Source organism: Bubalus bubalis, chromosome 12 (genome assembly GCF_019923935.1).
Source record: "Bubalus bubalis isolate 160015118507 breed Murrah chromosome 12, NDDB_SH_1, whole genome shotgun sequence".
In the NCBI taxonomy this organism is placed as follows: domain Eukaryota; kingdom Metazoa; phylum Chordata; class Mammalia; order Artiodactyla; family Bovidae; genus Bubalus; species Bubalus bubalis.
In genome coordinates this window covers 84,399,735-84,420,496 of record NC_059168.1, presented here as the reverse complement: position 1 = coordinate 84,420,496, position 20,762 = coordinate 84,399,735, and the positions used below count along the sequence as shown (strand labels likewise).

Sequence of the window (20,762 nt, the reverse complement as noted above, 5' to 3'; positions counted from 1 at the left end):
CTGGGCCTTTCTCACTCTGCTGTGCCTTTCACCTCCTTCACATCAGTGGTACCACAAACTCTGTCAGGTTCTTAAAAAACCCAGCGTGTTCATGCTTCTGCACCTTTCTGCATTCTAATCTCCTTGACCAAGAGAAGCCATCCTTCTCCCACTGTCTATGTGATTCATCCATTAGTCTGTGGAATGTGAGCTCAGATTCTATCTTCTCTGTGAAATCTGATTTTCCAGGTATACTCTCTCACTAACTTCTCTGTGCCCAGAGAGCATAGACCGTGTTACTCTTTAAAGCATTCATTAGTCTATATTATATTCATTCCTAGACAAGGACTAGGTTCTACTAATATTTGTATCTCTAATCTCTAACATGAAGTCCGATAGACATAGTGGTGTTCAATCGATGTTTGAAGAATGAATGAAGGAATGAATAAATAAAGGAGTGCCTCCTTTCTATTTTAAAAGAGAGAGGACTAAGCTTACATTTGGACAATTGAAGCAAAGAGCAGCTCCCAGTGTCAGGAGCAAGGCATCAGCACACTTTATCAATGAATGGCGATTGCCAAGCTAATTTAATTAGTTTGTTTCAGATCACATCAGAGGCCGTGTCAAGAGATGAGTACAGGGACAAAAAACAGTGACCAACAACATTGTCAGGTGGAAAAGGCAGGAGTGGTTATTATGACTTTGAACAGTATTTTATGAGATAAAAATATGTTACAGGAAAACTAGTTTAAACAAAAAAATAAAAGCAAACCATTTGCAAAGACCCTGATGCTGGGAAAGATTGAAGGTGGGATGAGAAGGGGATGATGGAGGATGAGATGGTTGGATGGCATCACGACTCAATGGACATTGAGTTTGAGTAAACTCTGGGAATTGGTGATGGACCGGGAGGTTCGACATGCTGCAGTCCATGGGGTCACAAAGAGTCGGACACGACTGAGCAACTTAACTGAACTGATCTGAATGAGCAGAAAGGCTGAGTTGAAGCCCCAGGAAAGGAGTGGGTTGCTGTCCACATTAGGGCATGGAATTTGGATACCAGGACACATTCTTCCCAGATCTGCTTCTCTCACTGAGAGGAGGCTGAGAATACAGAGAAGATAAAAGGAAGCAGGTTTCTGCAGGTGCCCACTCCTCTCTTATTAGGCTTCATTCAGCTCTATAATGCAGGAATCCCACTTCTAAGGCTGATGATGAGGACTGGTGAGCACTGGGTAAGAAATCAGGATTCCAGTATGCCCTGCAACCTACTTGTTCTTGGATACAAGGTAGGTTATTCACTCTGCCACCCTGGATTTCTTAATCTATGAATGTGGGCCAGCTATACTTCCCTCACGGGTGTTAAAGGGGAAGCACATGGGAAGATCTGAGCTCACCAGGTGGCACTGTGAGCATTTTCTGTATTGTACATGGTTGGCTGAATTCATGTGTGTGTTTTCCATGAAACTATGAGCTCTTTGAAGGCAGGAACCAAGTCTTACTTATCTTTACTTCCTGAGAGTCTGGAATATGATAGACAATAAATAATATTCACTGATAAGAAAAGAAAGATATTTAGTGCACATTTACTATGAAAATGAATTCTGTAATGCGAATAATTCCTGGAGGAAAAACCATGAAAAGAATAAAGACAAAATCATGGTTTATTGGTCCCTACGAAGGTTGGGTTTGCCTATGCAGATAGGACATAGGCTACTTCTAAAGCATTAGCATGCTATAAAGCAATATGTCAGTAAGTTCTTATAACATAGAGCAGGAGATGTGTGTCACAGTAATTGGGCAAAGCTTGTTCATACACAGCTCTTCATATATCCTTTTAAGTAAATAAAGAATATCTTCCAACGACAGAAGTGTTCTCATATTTCTCAAGCATGTTATTTTCCCACTTCATCGAGAAAATTATATGAATTTGACTTTAATCCACTGGATAGAAGTTCTTTGAATTCCAAACACAAATACAGAAGCACAGTTATTAGTTTAGCTGAAACATCTGTTTCCAACTTCCTGAAAGGAAAAGGAGAGGTTGCCAATGTATATATATATATTTGAAACAGGGTTTATACTGCAGACATGGATACAATACACATTTGTAAAAATTTTCCAAGAGGTCTAAGGTCCATTTGGTCAGGAGAAATAAGATGATGGAACCATGTGATGTAAGAAAATAATTACTGCAACCTCCTCCTAGGAATTCTAGTTTCTAAGAGAGAGTGTCGAGATCACCACTCAATGGTCAGTACAAGCCAGATTCTGGCCATTTGGTCTGATGTTTACCTGTGGGTAATGCACTTCTGAATGATTCCATCTCTCCCAAAAGAAGGAAGAAAATGTTCTGTTAATAGTTGGGATGGGGGGGAATGACTTTGCATATGAAACTATAGCTCTGAGTTCTGGCAGATTTTCATTTACAAATTTTCTTTATGCTTTTGGGAAAGGCATCTCCTCATTCCATCCTTCTGGGTCTAAATTCTTTCACCCGTGAAATGAAAGACAGTGACAGGAAATGGATCAAAGATTCTGGATTCCTGATCTCTTGAAATGGTAATAGTCCTTAAGTCAATAAACAAACAGCCAATAGGATTGAGAATATGGAATTCCTAGACAATATTCTAATTGTCCTAAGGGGTTAATCACCTAGCACTCATTAAATCCCAAGCCCCCTCCTCACTCCAGGTAGGAGGGATGTGACTAATCTTAGAAGTTGCTGATAGTAATCACATTCTCTTCCAGGCTCCTGCCTGACAACTAAAGCCCCAAAGCCAATATGAGCTGGTTACAGAGGAAGAGAAGCTGAGAACTCAGATCAGCAGGTATGATGGTGTGATGTGATCTGAGATGTTTTGGTTGGGATGTACAGATGTGATGACCCAGGAAATCTTTTTTTTTTTCTGACCTAGAGATAATAAAATGAAACAAAATACAAAGATAGAGCATCCTAAGAATTCTTTTGGAAACTCAACCTCTCCTTGTGTTCCTTTGAGCCATAGGTCAGACCATAAAGGATCTTCTTACTATATCATGAAGAGCATTGAATGAATGAATGAATTTTGGATATAGGGACGCACTGCCTAACATCGTTGAACTTCAGTTTTCTTGTTGATGATGAAGAGTAAATAGAAGGTACCTTGCTTTTAGTTTTTTAATGAAACCAGCTAAAGGAAGATCTATCACAGAACCTACATGCCATAGAAGAGTAAAAATCATTAGCTTCCCTATGCTACAGAATTGTCTTTATAAAACAATTCCTTTTAATGAAACGGAATCTGGTATCACTGTTTCCTGGGCCTTTTCAGCTGCCTTTTCCTGCTGTACTTACTGTTAGCATCAGGCGCTGGTACTGCCTCATCTCTGATAATCATATTTTAAAATTCAAAGTTATAACCTTAATGTGGAATCCTGAAACCTGGCCCTGAGGTCACTCACTTAGAGGCAGGAGATTTTTCTCTAGGTCCACTGCTATTGTTCAGGGAAGAAAACACTTCAAATGGGAAAATTGGGGTGAGAAAGTTGCAAGACATTTCTCCAGAGGGTAAAGGAGTTAAGGCATAAACCAATCTGTAGCATGACTGATCCACCAAGCAGAGCAGACGTGGCACCTGGCCAGACACCTCAAAGGGTAGGAGGGAGGCAATTAGATGCCCTGGGTGGGTGAGGTGAAGTTGGGGTGGTAGTAGTGGTAATCAAGCTTCATGAATCACTTCAAAGCATGGAGACCCGCTCAATACCAGGAAACAAAATCCCCTGAGATTCTCACTGGCTCTTTACAGAAATGTTGGCCAAGCATTCAAAGTAAATTATGGCTCATTAGCCAAAGAGGGAGCACACAATATTAAGAATTCCCTGTAAATTTTGATACATTGATACTTTTGAAGGAAAGGGGGCACAAACATATTCTTTGAGGCTCCAGAGTACAGGAAAGGAATGCATGGGTGGAAATCATAGGGAGAGAAATTTTGTATAAATCTAACATAGTTTCATACAGAGTTGTTTAACAGTGAGTGGTTTCAGGTGACGTTAACTTCCATGAGCTTGTGTGCATGCTAACTCGCTTCACTTGTGTCAGACCCTTCATGATCCTATGGACTGTATAGCCCACAAGGCTCCTTTGTCCATGGGTTTCTCCAGGCAAGAATACTGGAGTGGGTTACCTTGCCCTCCTCCAGGGGATCATCCTTATCCAGAGATCAAACCCATGTCTCTTATATTTTCTGCATTGGTATGGAGGGTCTTTACCACTGGCACCACCTGGGAAGCCCCTAATTTTCAAGTAATGCTCATTAATTTAGCCAGGAAGCTAACAAATTCAAATATTAGACAATAGCTGAAATAGATGCTCTAATTGGTTCTTGAACATTTAGGGTTTCTTATGTTCTTGGCTCTTTCTAAAATGAACACATAATGCCATAGCCTTTGCTGGTTCCCACACCTTGGGGACAGGTGACACATAGTCTCAGAGTTGCAGATATTATCAGACATCTTGTTAGAATGTTGCCCCTGAACATCAAACCAGTATCGTCAGCACCTGCCTCCATCCACAGTTTCAATCAACCATAGGTCCAAAGTATTTGGGAAAAAATTCTGTAAAATTCCTCAAAGCAACAATTTGCATAGCATTTGCATTGTATTACACATTATAAATAATTGTACAGATTATTTGAAGTTTATGAGAGGATGTCCTTAGTTTATATGCTTAACACTGTGCCATTTTATATGAAGCACTGGAACGTCCACGGACTTCAGTATCTTTTGTGCCTGAGTCATTCAGTTACATCCTACTCTTTGTAACCCTGTGGACTGTAGCCCACCAGGTTCCTCTGTCCATGAGATTTCCCAGGCAAGAATACTGGAGTAGGTTGCCATTTCCTTCTTCATGGGATCTTCGGATCCAGGGATCAAACCTGCTTCTCCTCCATGTCCTGCATTGGCAGGCAAATTCTTTACCACTGAGCCACCTGGAAAACCCAGAGGGTCCTGAAAACATTCCCTTTAGGATACCAAGGGATGATTGTGTATCCACTGCTTGTTGGTCATTTCCACAAGGTGACCCACAGGCACTTCATACAACATATTTAAAATTGAAATGCGACAGATACTGAGAAATGGCTCCCACTGTTTCAGTCTCCTTCTAGCAGAGCTGAAGAGAGACTGCATTCCCCAGACTTTTTTTTTTTTTACAGTTATAGTTATAGAAGTGAGACTAGTAGAAATGTTTGCTTCATCAACGTGTGGCATTTCCAGAGAGGCAGGGTAATGGACATGTGTGCGTGTGTGTTGAAAGTTGTCCTGTGATAACTCAGATTACAGCCAGCTCCTTGGGCCCTCCTAGGGGTTTTGCAGGAAACTCTACTAAGTCCCCTTCTTGTTTAATTAGACAGCATGCCTTCTATTTTCTTCAAGTGAACCCTGACGAATGTCATGGTATGATACCATCTCACACTGTATCTAAACCTGCTTCTTTTCAGGGATCCCTTGTCTTGCTGAATGGTACTGCCAACCACGTACACCCAGCCATCCTATGGGGATACTGATTTTTTAAACTTAAATCTAAGTCCATCTCCTCCAGGAAAACATTTTCTCAGTGCTCTTCAGAGCAGCTGTGACCACTCCTTTTTCTGTACCAACTGTCCGGACTTATACCATAGTTTTATAATTATACTTATTTGCTCCCATTTTCCTATGGAGGAATAAGATTGGTCTTGATCGGTTCACTGAATACAACACCTTTTAATCATAAAATGATGTTACTACCTGACAGGAGACATCACTACAGAAGAGATCCATTGGCCTGGAAAGATGCTGTCTCTCCCTCCTTACCCTCATCACAACCCTGTTTGCAATCTGGCTCATCCATCTGACTCCTGCATAGACAGAAACCAAACCCCTGGAGGCAAGAATAAAATACTCCTTCCTGTATTCTGAGCATCTAGTCTTTCAAAAAGGGTCTTCCAAAAAGTCTATGTTTCTGAGTGAATAAAGAAACAAATCGTCCCAAATAGACATGAATTCGTCCCTCATGTTGTCCTTAAGAGAATTTGTAAGATTTGAGTTAAAAAATATCCATTGTAATGTGAGTATGTTTGTGGTGGGCCCTTTGGGACATGGCTCCCAGTGTCTCCACCACCTGCCTCCTCTCTGTCCACACTCCTGCGTCATCACTTCCCCTTAAAACTGGGTTGAATGCAGTGACGTAATGTGAATGAAGAGGGTGTGGCAAAGTAATGGGGTGATGCACTGTGGCTTGGTTATAAAAGATCATGACGTCCCTCCCTGGATCTTTGCACAGGTTGGCTCTGATGCAGAGGTCACCTGGCCGGGAACTGAGGGAGGCTTCCATCCATCACCCAGCTAGAACCCAGATCCTCAAACTCACAGGCTTAATGGAGCCAAATCCTGTCTACAACCACTGAGTGAGTGTGGACGCAGATCCTCCAGTTGAACCTGGAGATGACTGTAACCCTCAATGGCAGCCTTGTGAGAGGCCCCAAAGCAGATGAGCCACACCTAGGTCACTGATCTGCCAAACATACTAGAAAATACACGAGTATTGTTTTAAGCCATTTATTTTGGAGATATTTGTTTAGTAATAGATAAATAATGAAATGTTCATGTTTTGAGTACAATTAAAAATTTAGAGAAGGAATACATGAAAGAAATGATTAGCATGATATATTTTGTTTTTGCTCTGATGTGCTGATCATGACACATGGGTTCTGTGTTTGTGGGAGCGCATGAAACAGCAGCAGGGCAGAGTGAAAAGAACTGATTTTTTTTTTTTTTTAGAATGAGTGAAAAAGAACTGAGTGCAAACTTAAGCTCTGCCAGTAATGGTCTGTTGGAATTTTGATTAATTTCCAAATTGGTTCATACCAATATTGTGTCTCTCACTACCCTGAGGATAAATGGGAGAGTGAACCTGACAATGAATTTTGAATCATAAGGTTATAAAGTGCCAGAGCTCAAGGAAATATTGTGGTAACCTGATGTCATAGAATTTCTTAAACTCATTGCAAATGTTTCTGTATAGGAGGGTAACATATAAACTGAAAAAAACTACATAAATAAAATAAATAATCTTTTAAGTGGTAATCTATTTTCTATGTCATCCTGTACAAGGAATCCTCTCCATGTGATCAGAATTCTCTTTTATTTCTCTGACCCATGACAAAGGAACAGACTCTCTATCACAGAGAGTCCTCTAAAAGCAGAGTGTTCCTAGGATATTTAAAGTGGAAAGAGCTAGTGCCCCAAGGAGAGCAATGAGCTTTTATGGGAAATGACATTTAGAGTATGAGATCTGATCCTACATAATACAATTTTCTCTTTGAACAGTGACCAATAAAACTCAATTCCATTGTGATAATATTTTTATTTGCAGTCTATTTTAGGGTTGTCATTAATCATGTGTTCAGACAGTAACAAGACTCCTAGAAAAGTGAAGATTTAAATATGTGAATATGGCCTCCTGAAAATTACCAAGGCAGTAAAATTTTACAAAATATCTATATCGCTAAAAGTGAATATTATTTTTAGTGCCTGGATTTTAAAAAATAAGCTTTGCACTTATAAATGTATTTATTGAAGCACAAGGTAAGTGCAATTTGCCCTTTCTTGGACATAATTTTCTTTTTTTCCAATCTCCTCCCATTTTTCTTCTCAACTTAATGGTGATCACCTTGAGGCTATATGAAATGATAATTGGGAAAGCCATGACATTCATGAAAGACTCTAGATTTGAGCAGTTTAGTTCAACTGAGACTACATACTGGGTTTTAGTCACTAAAATCACTAAAAATCTCTTTCAATTGTAAGTGTTACTTTTTGAGATCTGGTAGCAGCTTGCTTTTCTAATACTGTAGAACCCTCTATCTTTGGATTTTCTCAATTTTTATAGACATCTATTTGAAAATCAGTCCTGTTCTTGCCTGAACCTTTTTTTTTTTTTTTTTTTGTAATACTGTGCTAAGTAAAATCAATATAATTTGACATGCAAATATTGTAACTTTTTCCAACTATTTCTTCTAGAGCTACAGAAATCAAGTTGACTGAGGGCAACCATTTACTAAATATTCTATCATAGTAAGTCAAAGTTCTTCACTCTTCCGACCTAATTTATCTTTACCTGCCACCCTCAAATTAGCCACTAAACCAATACCAAGGTATCAGCTTCTATAATAGTTGTGGGGCAGCATGTGCTTTTGAAACAAATAAACCTTCACACCTTAGTAGCTTAACATTATAGGTATTTATTTTTAAGTTATATGAAGTCTAATATGGTGTTCTGTGGTGGCTTTCTAAAGATAATGTAGGATCCATTGCAGTGTCTCTATTTAGTTTTTCCACTATAACCTAGGAGAATGGAGTCCCATGCACCAGTGGACAAGGAGGAAAGGATAAGAAACCATTTGTCAGAAGCTATTATAATACAGGCTGAGAAACAGTATATGTCATGTTCATCTACATTTTCATTGGCTAGAAATAAGTTACACATAGTCATATGAGCTCTAATGAAGGCTGGGAAATGTTATGTAGCAGTGCGTTCAGGGATAAGAGGAAATACATCTGTGAATATCTAGGCAGCCTCTATCACATTTACAGAAAAATAAATAGCTAACATGCTAGTCTATTAAAGGAAGAAATAGAACTTTACAGTAAACTCATTAATCTGACACAGCTCATTTTTTATGTGTCTGTCTAAACTCTCCTCTTAGAATCTGCTGGAATGAATCTAGCTGGGGCCTGGCCTGAGCACGGTGGTGAGGAAACTCATGACAAGTTTAAAAAGAGTGGGACCAAGGATGTTTGAATGCTGGTTTCAAAGACCAAAGACAAATGGACATCATGCTGGTCTTTCTATCAGGGCATTGGTCAAAAATGGATGGGAAGAGACATGAAAATCCACTTAGAGACTTCCCTGGTGGCTCAGTGGTAAAGAATCCACCTGCCAATGCAGGAGACACAGGATCAGTCCCTGGACCAGGAAGACTTCTCATGCTGCAGAGAAACTAAGTCCATGGATCACAGCTATGGAGCCTGTGCTCTAGAGCCTGGGAGCCACAACTACGGAGCTCATGGGCTGCGAATGCTAAGGCCTGTGTGCCTAGAACCCGGGCTCAGCAACAAGGGAAGCCATGGCAATAAGTCCGTAAACCCGCTCGCCACAACTAGAGAAAAGCCCACATAGCATAGCTTAAAACAAATTAATGACTTAAAAAAATAAAAACAACTTTAAAAGTCAAAACTCAGGGTCGAGCGCTCTGAGAAGAATTGGCTCAGATGCTAAAGAATCCACCCGCAATGCAGGAGACCCAGTTTCGATCACTGGGTGGGGAATATCCGCTGGAGAAGGGAATGGCAACCCACTCCAGTATTCTTGCCTGGAAAACTCCATGGACAGAGGAGCCTGGTGGGCCGCAGTCCATGGGGTCTCAAGGAGTTGGGCATAGCTGAGGACTAACACAAATGAATGACTAACACTTAAGGATGCTAAAGATCAAAATATATGGACTAGGGATGGAAGAGCAGAGTAGGCAAACGTGTCTGAGATGCTTCCACAAAGTCCAAGGCCATTTGAATTCTTAACTCCTGTTAGAAGTGGGGAATGAGATTTTCAGAGCTCTGAGTGCATCAGGATAGCACTGGCTGAAAGTGACAGAGCTTTGTTTTCTTCTTTGTAAACATGTAATAAATCCTCAAAACCTAAACGGGGAATATGTTCACAAGTACTAGCATCGCCTTCACTGTCACATTTTTCCTGGCTTTGCAGAGGTTAAAGGGATTATGGCATGGCAGCTTCCAAGCCTGGAAAAAAGAGGTAATCAAATTGGCTCACATCCCAGGGAAACTGTGAGGTCTTACTCAGCTTGAGTGCCAGCGGAAAGAAGCATTTTGAAATGCAAACCGGGAGGGAAAAGTCCAGAAACTCTGTGACCAGGAACTCTCTCTGAGAAGCGACTAATCATAGGGTTTCCGCCCAACTCAGAAAGGTTACTCCCCTGGTTTCCTCCTCCAAGTTGTATAAAAAAATAGGACATTGCGCCTCACATTGTATTTTTACCCTGACCTTGCCAGTCATCCGGACAAGATTTAAGAAATGCAGGAGGAGTGGTCACTGCCTGACCATGGGCTGTGGAACAGCATAAAGAGGAAAGAAGCCTGCAGTGGGGATCCAAGGACCCTAACTGGAGTCCAGGCCAACCAGTGTTTGGCCAGCGGCCAGTCACTTGACCTCGCAGAGCTTTAGCTCTTCCATCTCTAAGATGTTTACAGGATATTCCTCAAGAACAAGGACAGTATTACCTTTCCTATGTGTCCTCAGGCTCAGTGCAAATACTCAGTAAATTGAGATTATAAACAAGGAAACAAACAAATGATGTTCCAGATCATGGATGTGTTGGTGTTTGGATTACAGTAAGATTATTCATAAGACTTTTAATACAGTTATCATATACATGTTCTACAAGTTAGTATTCCATTAAACTTGATCCTTATAAAGGCAGGTTCCATGAGGGATAGCGGTTTAATCAATTGTCTATCCCTATCTACGTCTTCTCTTTCTACAGAATTCCTTAAACCCAAGCAACGAGCTCTGGGTGGATGGCAGGCAGGCACAGAGCTGTGCACTCTGAGAAGACTTGGATCAGATGATAAAGAATCCACCTGCAATGCAGGAGACCCAGTTTCGATCCCCAGGTTGGGAAGATCCCTTGGAGAAGGGAATGGCTACCCCCTCCAGTATTCTTCCCTGGAAAATCCCAAGGACAGAGGAGGCCGGTGGGCTACAGTTACGGTCTACGGGGTCGCAAGAAGTTGGACATGACTGAGTGACTAACACTCACTTTCAGCTGGAGAGTAAACCAGTACCCTCTCGTCTGTGAGAAGCCCTTCTGTCCTCTTTGGAGGGCTGTGCAGCTCTGTGACAGGCACTCAGTAAGAAGGGAAAAGGTCTGATAGGGTCCTCCTGCCCTCATTGTCATTCTGCATCAGGTTCCCAACTATATCACCCTTGACTCAGGGACCTCAACCTGGGGCTCTGTAATAACCTAGAGGGGTGGGATGGGGACAGAAGTGCAGGGATGTTCAAGTGGGAGGTGACATGGGTAAACCTATGGCTGATCCGTGTTGATGTTTCGTAGAAACCAGCATAATACTGTAAAGAAATTATCCTTCAATTAAAATTAATAAAATCAAATAAATACAACATAAGCTTGATTCAATAATTGGTGAGATAGCCACGTCTATGTACTCATCAATAAAAGCATAAATTCAATAGTAAGGCAATGTCTATACCAGATAGGCTGTGTGCTTAGACGCAGGGGGAGTTCAAGGCCTGGAGTTGGCAGAAAATGCTTCCTGGGTATACAGCCATAACACCCTGAACACGCCCCATCTCGCCTGATCTCGGAAGCTAAACAGGGTTGGGCCTGGTTAGTACTTGGATGGGAGAAAAGCTTCTTGGAGGCAGAGGTACTTGACATGCATCTTGAAAGCTGCTTTGTATTAAGGAAGAATGAGACCAGAAAACACTTCTGGAGTGAGGTCCTTGGGCAAGGAAAACCACAGAAATTCATGTATGATACATTCAGGATGAGCTTGGTGGCTGGGGGTGATTATGCAGGCAGAAGTGGAGATGAGAAAAGGCAGGTCAAGTGGGATTAGAAAGTGGTATTGCTTTTTTGCTGGTGATAGGAAGTCAGTGATTGAAGGCTTTTAAGGACAGGAATGACATGACCAGACTACGGTTTTAGAAAACATTATTCTGGTAACAGTGTTTGGAAAATGATTACACAGGCAAAGAGTAGAAATGGGAAATGAATATGGTTGGAGTGTGTTACCCACCTAAGCTCTGGAATGCATTCTTGGACCAAAACATCCCTGGGGTCAAAATGGTCAGGTCAAGGCACGTGGTCAAAACATCCTGGTCTTATTATACAACAGTTGCTTGGGAATCCAAACGATGAGTCAGTCGTTACTGGAAGGAGTCTCAGTGGTGATGTTTAGGAAAATTCTCTGCACACAATCTGTTTAAGGAGTGAAAAGGGCAAAACACTTGGAGTAATGAAGGCTGTGAAGTTGTCCAAAAAAGTGATCAGATAAAATTGGGTCTGGGTAAAAGTTCTTCTAAGTCTTGAATGAACTACTTGAGTCAAATGATTGTTTGTCAGACGAATCCCATCTACTCTTGACATACAGACAGGTACATTAAGTGATGCCGGGAATACATGCATTTCTCCATAATCCTTTGGTGGGTTTACAAACACAGTTTGTGACAACCTCTTCTTTTTCTACTTTTTATACATGATTTTGGCTCCAGGTATCTTGCGAATGATTATAGTGGGTCAAGTGAAGGGTATATTGCTGCAATCTGTTAAAGAAAAGCAAATCCCAATGCCAAGAGCAGAGGAAAATTCTCCTGGGGAGTGAGCCAATGTCACTGTCTTTGCTTGGAGAAATGTGGCCAATAATTATATCCGAGCTGTGAAATAGAACGTTTTTCCCTCCTCCAGCTGGCAGAGGGATTTGGACCACATCTGTTAAATATTTATCAGTAGCGGATACTAGTTTATCTTAGTTTTACATTCATGCACTGATCATCAGAATTTTTACCTCATTAATCTAGAAAATTGCTAGTGGAACCTGATTTCTCTTATGGAAACTGGTGTGCTTTGTAGATCAGAGGTAGGTAAAGAGAGGATGACCTTTGAGCAGATGAAATTGTACACATAGTGTGAAGATTTTCCCTCGATTGCTATATAAACATTTATTTATTTTCTTTAGCAACTCAAATCTGAATTGAACATTTGTAATCTTAGTTAACTTCCAACATATTGAGAAGGTGACTTAAATGTAAAATTTTTCATAGAATAATTTATGCTTCATGACATAGGGCTATGGTATTTGTAACTCTTTAGAGTTGCTATTTTGATGAGGGAAATTTGGTAGTGAGCTAATCTCAGAGAGTTTAACATTATGCCTTAATTCTCTCATCTTCTTCTTTTAACGTTAACTGTAACTGGTATGACTCTAAACTTGGTCGTTTGAAACTACTACATTTAGTGAACTAGATACTCTTCAAAAAGTCGACTATTTGATTTCTGGCAAGAATGTAACATACAAAAGGAACAACAATATTTTTCTGATCTGTCCGTTTAAATGATTCAGCTCATTAACTTTTCTTTCTGCAAAACTTTTTCCCAAATGGAAGAATTTTCTTTCATGGATAGGTTGAGACAAGATGGCAAAGGAGAGACCACTGCATTATAAAGTGATGTTCATGTTGCATATCTGTAAATGCAGCCATTCATCCTTTCTAGCCTTATGGTTCCCCCTGATGTAAAACTGGGCTTCCCAGGTATCGCAGTGGTAAAAAAGCAAGGGGAAATTTGCAAGAGAGGAGGGTTCGATTCCTGAGTCGGGATGATTCCTTGGTGTAGGAAATGGCAACCTGGCCCAGTATTCTTGCCTGGAAAATTCCATGAACAGAGGAGCCTGGCAGGCTATAGCCCATGGGGCTGCAAAGAGTGGGATGCGACTGAGCAAAGGGAAGTTCAGTTCAGTTCAGTTCAGTTCAGTTCAGTTGCTTAGTCGTGTCCCACTGTTTGCGACCCCATGAATCGCAGCGTGCCAGGCCTCCCTGTCCATCACCAACTCCCAGAGTTCACCCAAACTCATGTGCATCGAGTTGGTGATGCCATCCAGCCATCTCATCCTCTGTCGCCCCCTTCTCCTCCTGCCCTCAATCCCTCCCAGCATCAGGGTCTTTTCTAGTGAGTCAAGTCTTCGCATGAGGCGGCCAAAGTATTGGAATTTCAGCCTCAGGAATGTAAAATTGGGACAATCACATCTGTCCTAGAGATTCCACCGTGGCATTAGGAAGAAAAAGAATGGTGACAATGGTGCTGAGCCTGACAACTACAGTAATGTACGATGGGCACTTATTCCATTATAGGACTACGCTGTAAGCTCTGCAACATTCATCATTTAAAGCTCTTAAGAAACCTATGAGGGAGGTATATTTCCCATACTTGGAAAGTAGCTGCCAACTCCTGGAGTTTGATGCAATCAACAGCCATATCATGTGAATGTTTTCACAGATTCTACAAATGCAGAATGTCATAATTTTACAATGATAAACATAGACATTCTTCTATAACTATTCCTTTCATCTTAGATAATCTGTTTCCTATCAGAGCAAAGCATCAACTACGTGTTGAGTGTCTGTGTAATCCAAGTCCTTGACAGAACGAAGAAAACACTTCCAGAGGGGGACTGGGCTCGGAGATCGCATTCAAGTGCGCATTCCTCCTGATCAAGGGCCACACTGTGTTTTAGGAACTTTCAGTTCAGTTCAGTCGCTCAGTCATGTCCGACTCTTTGGGACCCCACGAATTGCAGCATGCCAGGCCTCCTTGTCCATCACTAACTCCCGGAGTTCACCCAAACTCATGTGAATTGAGTCGGTGATGCCATCCAGCCATCTCATCCTCTGTCGTCCCCTTCTCCTGCCCCCAATCCCTCCCAGCATCAGAGTCTTTTCCAATGAGTCAACTCCTCACATGAGGTGGCCAAAGTACTGGAGTTTCAGCTTTAGCATCATTCCTTCCAAAGAAATCCCAGAGCTGATCTCCTTCAGAATGGACTAGTTGGATCTCTTTGCAGTCCAAGGGACTCTCAAGAGTCTTCTCCAACACCACAGTTCAAAAACATCAATTCTTTGGCGCTCAGCTTTCTTCACAGTCCAACTCTCACATCCATACATGACCACTGGAAAAACCATAGCCTTGACTAGATGGACCTTTGTTGGCAAAGTAATGTCTCTGCTTTGGGAATATCAAATTGATTTTGTCTGTGTGAATAAATGCAAGGGTACATGGAGGAGGTTGAAATGAGGGACTCTAGAAGCTGTGTGCCCTAGACAACTCAATTTTATCTGTATAATTGGCAATAATGATTTTTATTCTGTTGAACTGTTATGCAGATCAGCACTTAAGAAAGTGAATCATTGTGTAGAGCAAGGATGGATATTTCCATCATACAAGCATGGCAACAGGCTCAGACACCACTCAAGGGTGCAGTCTGAGTGGTAGGGCTAGGATTCTATTGAGGAACTCCCCAAATCAGATCTGCTTCTCCCACTTGTGATGTGCTGCCCTCCACAGGAGTTTGATCCAATGAATCTCCACCATGCCGGTTATACCTCTGTCTTTCTACAACATTCATCTGCAACCAGAGTTATCACCTTCTTTGACTTTAGAAGAGATAGTCCCTTAATCAGGAGAAACGTGGCCAGATGATGGTGAAATCCACAGTTTCAATTTGACTCCTTCTGTATTTTCTCTTTCTCAGTGTTATAACCAGATTCCATTTATACCCCAGCCCTGAATTCATGACTTCATCACCATACTTCTGTTCCTCCTATTCCCCCAGACCTTGATTTCCCTTACCCACTTCCCACCCCCCAGTTTCCAGATGATATCTCTGTACAGTGCTGAGCTTTTCATTCTTCAGAACTTAAACAAAATACTCTTTTCCTCCATCAATATATCCTTGAGCTCAACAACCAGATTTAATTGTACCACCCTTTGAATTTTAGCAGAATTTGTCTCTACTTATTTTATACACTCACCACTTATTTTTTCCACCTTGTGTACTTGTATTAATGAACACCTTCCTAACTTGTTAGACTGTAAGCTCTTTAAGAGCAGGGGTTAAGTGTTATATCTTTCTTTTGGCCACTTCTTTGGCCTTTTCCCCATCTCCACCTCCAAAACTCATACAGGTCCTATCACACAGTTTATTTATTCTTCAGATTCTGTTATCTTCTAATAGGCTCCTAAGATGATGAGTGAATTTTTTTCTTCTATGAGTCTTTTTTCAACCTTTATTCAGATGTACTTGACATTTGATATGAAAATGAAAAATAAAAGTAAGTTTAGCTGCTCAGTCACCTCTGACTCTTTTGAGACTCCATGGACTATAGCCCGCTGGGCTCCTCTGTCCACGGAACTCTCCAGGGAAGAATATTGGAGTGGATAACCATTTCCTCCTCCAGGGGATCTTCTTGAACCAGGAATGGAACCTGGGTCTCCTGCGTTGCAGGCAGATTCTTTGCCATCTGAACCACCATGTATACATTGTGAAAGTATCCCCATCAAATTGATGAACACATCCATCACGTCTTATATTTATCTTTTTTATTTATTTTGAGAACAAGATAAATTGTACTTTCTTAGAAATCTCAGCGATATAATACATTATCAATTGTCACTATGCTATACATTTGCTCTTCAGATCTTATTCATCTTACATGTGCAAATGTGCACCTTTCTGCCACCTTCTTTCTATTTCTCCCACACCCCTCTACCAGCCTCTGGCATCCATCCTTTTATTCTCTGTTTCTATGAATTCAATTTTTTTTTATTGCCCATATAAGTGAGATCATGCAGCATTTGTTTTTCTCTGTCTGGCTTGTCTCACTTAACATAATGCCCTATGGGTTCACCCATACTGTCACAGATGGCATGGTTTCCTTCTATTTCAAGGCTGAATAATATAAATTTTTATATATATATATATATACACACACACACACACAACTTTAATGAATTCATTAATTAGTTCTAAGAGTTTTTTAGGTGGCATCTTTGGGGGTTTTATATATAATATGGCATCATCAGCAGGTAGAGATAATTTTCCTTTTCAGTTTAGATGCATTTTATATCTTTTTCTTGCCTAATTGCTCTGGCTAGGGTTTCCAGTACCACATTGAATAAAAGTTGCAAGGATGGGCATCCTTGTCTTGGTTCTGATCTTAGAGGAAAAGTGTTTAGCTTTTCACGATTGAATAATACTAGCTGTGGGCTTGTGAAGGATTACTCTTACTAATTTCTTTTCTTAATGATTATTTGTTGAGATAAACAGAATTGGAAGTTCTAGTAACAAACAATGATGATATAATAGATGTACAAAGTAGAGAGATAGCTCAGAGAATGGAGGGACAGATAATACTGAAAAAGGAAGAACTTCCAGGGGACTCTCCCCAGAATGAATGGCATCTGAGCTGAGTTATGAGGGAAGGACAAAGGACATGAGGGAATGAGAAATGAACTTCCCATGAAGAGCTGTTCAACTCCTCATCCAACAAATTCTTGATGTGGTGGTGGTGGTTTAGTCACTAAGTCATGTTCGACTCTTGGAACCCTATAGATTGTAACCCGCCAGGCTCCTCTGTCCACAGGCTTTCCCAGGCAAGAATACTGAAGTGGGTGCCCATTTCCTTCTCCAGGGGATCTTCCTGACCCAGGGATCGAACCCAGATCTCCTGAAGCACAGGTGAACACTTTACTGCCAAGCCACCAAGGAAGCTGTAACAAACATTTATTTTGCCCTTTTTCTGTGGTTGGCACAGAACACTTTGCTGAATTGAAAATAGTTAATAAGACCAAGTTGGCTACAAAAGTATGAAACAAATTGCAAAAACAGTCACTCTGAAAGGGAATAAAATATTGAAAAGCTTTTTAAATACATTGGCCACTGTTTCTCACATGTAAAATATAAATCATAATAATGATGATAAAAATACCTAATTCACAGTGTTATGTGGAAGGTCAGGGAGATAAAATGGAGAAAAGAGATCATATACTTCAAAATTATCTCTAAATACCAGTTCTTCTCAGCCAGTAGAGGATAACTCATTATCACAGGACTCGTAATTTCCTTTAATTGCATATATCTTGCATATAATGCTCTTAAAAACCGAAGGAAAAAGAAATCACTGTGTAAGACAAGTGGTAGGTTCTGAACGGAATCAGCAGGCAAGTTGAAATTACGAATCTAGTATAAGAAAGTGAGAGATAAATGACCTGCTATATCCTGGGCTATCTTTAGCAAAGGCGGGAATCTCATTTAGGCAGTAATTAATTATAGGTGCCCCAACATTTTCAGTTGTTATGATTAACTTGGCTTGGGTGATCCATCTTGGGTATCAGCTCCAGGAGATAGGTGGGGTTTTCAGTCTGATATGGAAATTATTTCAAAATTAATCAATCCTTAGCCCTTCTCTAATGACAGCATTTCCCTGTTACCAGGTCTTGAAGCTTGATTAGCAGGCTGGACATTTTATGTACATTCCACAGTAGCAAAAGGAATACCATGAATTATTTCACAAAAGTTTAACCAAGTGTTGAGACTAAGGCAAAATATCTCTTCTTTGCTTTGGGGGAAAAACAAAAGAAGGAAAGCTGATGCAATAATCATCTCTGCCTGTCCTCTTGGCTCACATTCTTCCACAAACGCTGTCTTCCTTGCTCTTTTCCAATAGATCAGGCATGTCCATCTCTTAGATGGTTTGCACTTATTCTCTTGGCCTGGAATGTCCTTCCTGTTTGTACCCTTTATGTCTGTGAGGTCTCTCCTTGCCAAGTCATTTAGAATAGAATAAATCATCCCCTTTTCAAGTACTTCCTGTTCTCCTTTCCTCCTTTGTTTCTTCTCCATAGCTCTGATTAGACAAATGATACGATGATTTCATTTCTTAATTGTTTATTATTCGTCTCCTCCCATCAATGCACACTGGTGTGAAGGCAGAGGTTCCGTCCCCCTGTTCCTTGCTGTGTCTCTCAAAGGAGAGCGATGCTTGTCACAGAGAAGCCACTTGTCACAGAGCTTGGGAGTAAATGAATGAAACTTTACATGTGATGGTCTTATCATGCTTTTCAAAATATTTCCATGTTGTACAAATTAAATGTCTCCACAACCCACCTGCCAATGCAAGTAGATGTAAGAGACGTGAGTTCGGTCCCTGGGTCCGGAAGATGCCCTGGAGGAGGGCATGGCAACCCACTCCAGTATTCTTGCCTGGAGAATTCCATGGACAAAGGAGCCTGGTGGGCTATGGTTCATAGTGTTGCAAAGAGTCGGACATGACTGAGGCGACTTAGTATGCATGCACACGTGACAGTTCTGATTTACAGCATAACCATAACTTGCTAAGAACACAAACACTTACATGTGATTTCCAAGAGGTGATTATTTAAGTGCTGGCAGCTTCATTGCTTATTTTAAAATTTAGGTTTGCGTTTAAAATTGAACATATCCCCAAAGACAATAAAATGGGGAGAATGATAGATCAAAATAATTACCCTTTTCTAACAGAATACAAGGAAATAGAGTCAGTTTACTCATCCATCAATTAGCATATATCTTGGAGCACCTACAAATGGTTTGCCTATTTCATGACCTGGAAGAAAGCCTTAATATGTAAGTTAAAATGGCTTACCCTCTAGTTTCTTTGGGGTAATACTGAGCATTAAGGAGACATTATTGGAACTGGAAGACCACTTTAATATAGTTCCTGCTATATCCTAAAGGAAATCAGTCCTGAATATTCTTTGGAAGGACTGATTCTGAAGCTGAAACTCCAATACTTGGCCACCTGATGTGAAAAACTGACTCACTGGAAAAGATCCTGATGCTGGGAAAGATTGAAGGCAGGAGAAGGGGACAACAGAGTATGAGCTGGTTGGATGACACCACCGACTCGATAGACATGAGTCTGAGCAAGCTCCAGGAGTTGGTGATGGACAGGGAAGCCAGGCATACTGCAGTCCATGGGGTTGCAAAGAGTTGGACAGGACTGAAAGACTGAAATGAACTGATTAACTCTCTGAATCACATTAGTCAGGTAAACTTTAGATTCTGAGTATCAGTATCTCTCTCTATTAAATAATAATAGTGCAGGAACTCTACATTCCTTCTCAAAGCAAGATACTAGATTTTACATCAGGAGGTAGGGCAGAGCTGAGCACATGACTGGCTTCTCAATAAACACTCCTTGGTTAGCAAACCTGAGTCTCTTCTTTCATCCTAGTGGGGAGCAGCTCCTGCAGCTGGTAAAAGGTAATCCTTGTGCTGGAGATTGAGCAGCGCGGAGTAGTCCGGATAGAAGAAGATAAAGAGAGGAAGCACAAACTCATCAGCAGCTGGAGGATAAACACCCTCCTACCGCCAGCAGCCCTTAGGCAGCCTGGTGATGTGGTTCTGGCGCCACCTGGTGATTCTTCTCAAAATTTCCCTGCAGCTCCAAGGACCCGGGTGACAGACCTTTTTTTTTTTTTTTTTTTCCTGTAAAACACCCTTCAAATGAAGGCTCATCTGATGAGTCCATGAAACTGAAAAGATTTATTAATAGTGTTAAATATCTAGCTCAGAGAATGGGAGAGGAAGCAAGTCTATTCTAAAAAAGATGAAGAAATGAAGAACAAGAGGCCCAAGCACTGCATTTTAAAACAGTATTCCGATAGTGGCCAATGGTAAACCTGAGGTGTTCTCTGTCTGATTGAAACAGTTCAGTAATTTAATTTTCTATCACTGGTTTTCATTCACAACAACACAATTTGCTGGGCTTCTTTTGAGGCTTGATGTTTGTGACAGGCAGAGGAGCACAAAGCTGTGTTCAGGACACAGGGAGCTGCATTCGGGCTTTTCACCCAGGGAGTGCGCCATGGGCCAGAGGGTGGTCATTCTCCTGTGAGAAGTGCAGATAATGTTACAGGAGCTCACAAGCGAAAAGGACACGCTGTGTGCACAGCGGTGCTGGGCACGCCTGAGAGGTGAGAAACGCCTGGGAGGCGACTTAGAAGGTGGTTCGAATTGTGGAGATCCAAAGTGAAGAAACACGGTGTATATAAAACAGAAAAGCAACAAGGACTGATTGTATACACAGGGAACCATATTAAATCTCTTGTAATTACTGATAATAGAAAAGA

The 20,762-nt window shown here is 41.0% G+C and overlaps 1 long non-coding RNA gene across 2 annotated transcripts; it reads left to right on the top strand.

Moving 5' to 3' along the window:
* Positions 1-839: 839 nt before the first annotated feature.
* Positions 840-11,135, top strand: LOC112578118. Of its 2 annotated transcripts, XR_006543551.2 has the most exons (5): positions 840-2,541; positions 2,731-2,810; positions 2,988-3,120; positions 5,756-9,811; positions 10,560-11,135. It is a non-coding gene; the product is annotated as an uncharacterized LOC112578118 (long non-coding RNA). The 2 variants fall into 2 exon arrangements; XR_006543550.2 differs by having other exon boundaries at positions 5,756-11,135.
* The last annotated feature ends 9,627 nt before the right edge of the window (positions 11,136-20,762 follow it).